At 42.9% G+C, this 6,009-nt stretch overlaps 1 protein-coding gene across 1 annotated transcript in view; it reads left to right on the forward strand.

Annotated features, from left to right (window-relative positions):
- The window catches only part of LOC109521709 (CD209 antigen-like protein E), a 19,246-nt gene that overhangs the window by 7,973 nt on the left and 5,264 nt on the right, over positions 1-6,009 (forward strand). The window lies entirely within an intron of this gene.

The following is a 6,009-nucleotide window of genomic DNA, read 5'->3' on the forward strand; positions in this document are numbered from 1 at the left end:
TACATAAAAGTAAATTTACTTTTCTGAGAATGTTTAGGCCAGCAGAGAAGGCCTTGCTGGCCCTCAGGGTCCGCCACTGATTTTAATAGTGAATTAAACAAAATGTCAGTATAAAAAGCCTTTTAAATAATTTTGTGGTAATACTCACCATTAATATGAATGGTTTTCCGTTCCTCACGATTGCTCAAAATCCAGCAAAACGTGCGGAATTATAGTCAGCTTGCCGGGTCCATACACGGAGTTGCTGCCGGCTAGCTTGCACCCTGCTCAGTAGCTTGCACGCTTCCTTTCCGCTGTCTCTCGCAGGTTATTTTGATGGGAACGTAGCATGGGGCGTGTCAAAGTGCCGCTTTCCATTCGACCGCTACATCGACGGTATTTTGTCATTGCAAATCAGACACACCGCAGAACCTGTTCTCTCCACAAAGGCGAATCCTTCGGTCCATTCTTCCTCAAGTCAACCACACTCATCATCTTTTTTTCTTTTCGCCATCTTATTTGTTTAGGATTGGCTTTGAGCTAATGACTGAGCGGGCTGATTCAAAAGGGGGCGTTAACCTGTTTCCACAGCAGTGGCCAACGTAGGCCAGTATTCTCCAATCAAAATTGCTCCTGGAGCCAACTGCAGACCCTGAACAGGAAATGAGCAGTAAAAAAATCGATAGATGGATTAAACAAGCAAGAATATTTTGTTTTATCTGTGAGCCAGATGCAGTCATCAAAAGAGCCACATATGGCTCGTGAGACAGAGATTCCTGACCCCTGCTATAGGGAGTTGATTCTAGAGTTTTTTTTTTTCAGGAATCTTCTGGGTCCCAGTAATCCCATGGAAATTTAATCATTGATCACCCGATTGGGGTGCTGCAGGAAAAAAAAACTTCACGGGAGTAGTCGGGAGCAGGATTATCCACTAGGGGAAAAGAATAACTCAGATGTGCAGCCGTTTTGAAGCTCACCTGCAAAGTGGGATCAGTACAGAAATGCGAGTTGTTTTCACCGTGAGGAGCAGAAGCGATTGCTCTAAGACTGCAAGGGAAGCTCAGCTTCCCCTAAATTTTAGGGCCTAAAATATCAAAAAGTAAGTGATCAAATATACCGTATTTTCCGCACGAAAATGTGCACTGGACTATGAGGCGCACCTTCAATGAATTGTCTATTTTGTAATTTTTTTCACATATTAAACACACTGCATTATTAGGCGCAATCTACAATGCATCCACTAGATGAAGCCACAGCCCTTCATTTGACTCGGGAGGCGTTCATGACCGCCTCCAAAAAACGTAAATTAACGATTGAAACTAGGAATATCAAAAATACAGTAATGCATCAAAACAGAAAATCACGCGAGGAAATCAGAAAATAACTTCTAGAGACCCCTGAGAGAATTTATTTTGGCATTTCCTTGAGCTTAGCTCCAGTGGAAAGATCAGATGGGGACTGTCTCAGGCGTGTTTGTTATTTATTCCTTTGTTGTGTACTGTATTCACAAACGAGGAAATCACAAAATAAATTCTGTAGGGGGGCTAGAGACTTTATTTTTTGATTTCCTCGCTTGATTTTCTGTTTTGATGCATTATTTTCAATTTTCCTAGTTTCAATTAAGGAATCGTTAATTTACGTTTTTCCAAGGTGGTCATGAACGCCTCTCGAGTCGAAGGAAGAAGGAAAGGCAGGAAACTCACAGACCTAACTGTATTTGTTGAGACTGTGAAAGACATTCATAAAGTGTGCATTTTAAAAAATTAACACCACAGATCTCCTTTTTTCGGAGCTGCAACAAAAACTTATTTAATAAAGCAGTGACACAGTTCACTGAACCAACAGCAAGTTATAACATTGGAAGCATGTCTCCAGGAAGGAGCCATCTTGGAGTCGATGTATTACCGTAATGACCATACAAAAGACGCACCGGATTTTAAGGTGCTCAGTGAGCTTTTAAGAAAATGGAAGACTTTTTGGTGCGCCCTATAGTGTGGAAAATACGGTATGTGTGTGCGTACAATTCTGCGGACATGTCATTGAATAAATATGCGCTACAACGCGCTCAACTTTTGTTCCGAATCAGCTTCTTATTACTGGTTAGGACGCGACTCTCTTCTCATTCATTCCCACAGCTTCACTGTGCTTTAAACTGTGTGGACGCTGAGCGTCGACCGCGCGGACGCTGGGTGTCTAGAGAGTTCAGTGTAGGTTGTCCCAATGCATTGAAACGAGACGAGTCTTTGGATAAATGCTGTTTGTGTCCCGCCCATCGGACGCTCAGCGTCTCTGGGAGTCTATAGACAGTGGGCGTTTATCGGCTGGCCCGGACGCTCAGCTTTTCTGCATGATGATTGGATGATCTGTCTGAAGCTGAATCGTTTTTTTAATTGACAGCGAAATGAGCCAATCACCGATCTTATGGTGAAGGCATCCTTTTCATTTTTTTTTGGAAAAGGAACGGAGAGTAGAATTCACGTATAAATACAAAGACACATTTTATGATGTATCCCGAAATTGAGCTTTCCCTCCTTGACAGACTAGCATCCGCCACTGGTAAGAAGGATGGGACCGGATTTTATTTTAATTTTTGCTTGGGTTCAGGACTGGGACGAGACAGAATTTTTTTCTCTGTGGGAGTAGGATGGGCTCTCAGTTTTGATAAAGTTGTGGAAGTTTTAGGAGTTCGGTGAGGCAATAAAACAGCAATTAGGTGAGGCAACAAAACACATTGTCTTTTGGGTTTCTTCAAATTTCAAGCGCCAAGTCTTACAGAACAGTCTTGTGGTCAGTGAGAGAGTGTGAAGGGAAAAAAAAAACATGGGAAGATTTTGATGCAGACAGGGATATTAGGTTACTATAGACAGGACCTGTGCGAAAAATGAATCAAAGAGGTATTTCTGTGTTGAACAAATTCAATGAAGTTCATTTTGTTCTGGCTTCACAAAGAATACTCCTGTACAAGTGAAAGGTTCTTTTTTTCAAAAGTAGGTGGCCACAATAAACAACAAAAATGTGATCCCGGTACTTGCTAAATAATTATTTTGTACAACTTTAATCAGTGTTAATAAGCAAATTTTGCCTCAAAACTGCAGATTTTGAGCCTTGTATAAATCCTAGATCCCAGCTGACTCCGGGCAAGAGGCAGCTTACATCCTGAACTGGTTGGCAGCCAATCGTAGGGAGCATATAGATAATCATTCACCGTCACATTGAAACTAATGGAAAATTTTGAATGTTCAGTTCATGAACCATGTACAGGGGTGGAGCTATAGGGTGGTCATGGGTGGCCAAGGCCATCTCATGTCACTCTGTGGCCACCCAACTTCCGGGCCTTTTGGGGCCATGGGACTCCAGAATCAGCTGATAGGCACTGCCTGGTTAAGCGGAATGCCACTTTGGCAGTCGTTGTGGCAAAGTCGGTGTGGGAGGAGCTCGGTGAGGCCATAGAAAACACTGCCGACCGGCTTTGAGTAAATTTTGGACCACCATCCAATGTCAAAGATAAGGGGAAGCAGTGCACCATTCACCCTGTATATAGTGAAGATGGGGTGCTGCTGACCTCGATTCAGGATGTTAGTCAGTATGGATAAAATTTGAAAGACCCCCTCAAATCCACCGACACACTTTCCACTGAGGAAGCAGAGCCTGGAGACTATGAGGTGGGCTTTCCTATCGCTTGAAGTAAATGATGTGGTTGAGAAGCGCCACAGTGCCAAAGCCTTGGGGGTGGGTGAGTCCACTCGGAGTTCCTGAAGGCTCTGGATGTTGTGGGGCCGTCAAGATTAACATGCCTCTACAACGTCATATGACATTGGGGACAATACCTCTGGATTGGCAGACCAGGGTGGTGGTCCCTTCTTTTTAAGAATGGGTGTATTTCAACAACAGAGGAATCACACTCCTCAGCCTCCCTGTTAAGATGTATTCAAGGGTGCTGGAGAGGAGGGTCCATTGAGAGATTGAATATCGAATCCCGGAGGAGCAATCTGGTTCTCGGCCACGGAATAGTGCACCAGCTCTCCACCCTCAGCAGGGTCCTCAAAGGGGCGTGGGAATTCATCCAACCAGTCTACATGTGTTTTGTATACTTTGAGAAGGTGTTCGACCGTGTCCCTTGGGGAGTTCTGTGGATGGTGCTTCAGGAGTACGGCCTACGGAGCCCCCTGATACAAGGTGTTCGGTCCCTGTTCCACCAATGTCAGAGTTTGTTCAGCATTGCCGTCGTTAAGTCGGATTCATTTCCAATCAAGGCTGGAACGCCGCCAAGCCTGTCTTCTGTTTTCTTTTCATTTATGGACAGAATTCCGAGGCACAGCGTTGAGGGAGTCAGGTTTGATCACCTCAGTATTTCATCTCTGCTTTTTGTATGTGATGTGGTACTGTTGGCTTCTTTCAAGCGTGATCTCCAACTCTCACTTGAGCAATTTGTTACCTAGTGTGAAGCAGTTTGGATGAAAATCAGCACTTCCAAATCAGAGACCATGGTCCTGAGTTGGAAAAGGGTGGAGTGTCCTCTCCAGTTCCTGGATGCGATTCTGCTCCAAGTGGAGGACTTGGATCTTGGGGTCTTGTTCACGAGTGAGGGTAGGATGGAACGTGAGATCAAGAGGCAGAGCTCCTCACCCCCAAACCTCTCCAGCTTGGAGTGTACAGCACTTTGTGTACAACAGTGGTTGTTTGAAAGTGATCTAAAATGCATCTGAGTTTAATTATTTTAAAGACTGTGTCATGTTCTACTCTGCTTTGTTTTTGTTTTGTTTCAGCACCAGCTGGAGTGTTGGGCGTGACCCTTCAGCGGTGCACAAGTGTCTCATTTTGCAATCATGTTTCTGTGTATTTAAGGATTCTAACTTCTGCTTCTCTGCAGGAAAGTGGTGAAGATTGCACAACTGTCTGTGTCCTATGTGTTGTGTTGTGTTATTTTTGTTATTTTGACTTCAAGATGGCGCCGCGAGAGTGGCTGCCTTTCCAGCAGCTATATTTTGTTGTTCTACTTCTTCCTTTCATAACTTTGCTGCTGTGAATTGGGAATTTCTCCATTGCGAGACTAATAACGGTTTTTCTTATCTTATCTTATCTTATCTTTGTCGGATAATTGACCTTGATTGCTGTTCATGCCCATGTGCCATTTTCTAGACTTCATGCTCTTGCTCATAGTTGCTTTTGCCTCGGTAGTTTGTGGTTTTGTAAGTATTTTCTTTATCAAGCTAATGTTTACTGGTTTTATGTTGGTGTGTTTGGACTCTTATCATTTCGTTTTGTGGATGTTCAGTTCTCAATTTTTCGTTAGCAATTGCAAGAGCATTTTGTTCCCATTGGATCTACCTGGCTTTTTGTCGCCAGCGATTTTGGTTTCTACTTTGTTGGTCTCTCGCTTTTCTTTAAACAAATATTTTAAGATCGCTATTTATCTGAGTCTGCATTTTTGGGATCCACCTTCCACCCGGTCTTTATTTTGAGCTTGTCATTTACAATACATTGAGTTGAATAAATCAAAAGTGAAATGAAAACAAATATTCTATCAATATTTTGTCACTTAAAACCATTCAACAAAAGAAAAGAGAATAAAAATACAAATAACATATTAGTTTTCTGGTGGTATGTGCTTGTTGTGCCTGAGGCGCAAATGCTCCTGACAAAATATCCACAATGTTCCTGAGAGATGATGTTGGGGGTTTGCATCTCGGCGTTTATCCTTTATCAATGATGAATGCATTACTAAGTAGCACATTCCTCTAAAATTTGCACATTCTAACGCGTTACTTTTTCCAAACAGGTAATCAGCCTAAAATTACTGCGCAAATGTCATTCAATGTTACTTTGCAGAGTGTAACAACTACCACATACAAGTGACATCAGTATTTGAAAGAATGGCACTTTTCACCACCACATGCAGTCAAAGTTAAAAGTCTGTGAGAAGCATTAGTGAGAAAGAATTGACAAGACTTAACACAGACTTGACAGCCAGGGTGCCACCTCTCACACACACACACACACACACACACACACACACACACACACACACAC

This window comes from Hippocampus comes, unplaced genomic scaffold (genome assembly GCF_001891065.2).
Source record: "Hippocampus comes isolate QL1 unplaced genomic scaffold, H_comes_QL1_v1.1 scaffold158, whole genome shotgun sequence".
Lineage (NCBI taxonomy): Eukaryota > Metazoa > Chordata > Actinopteri > Syngnathiformes > Syngnathidae > Hippocampus > Hippocampus comes.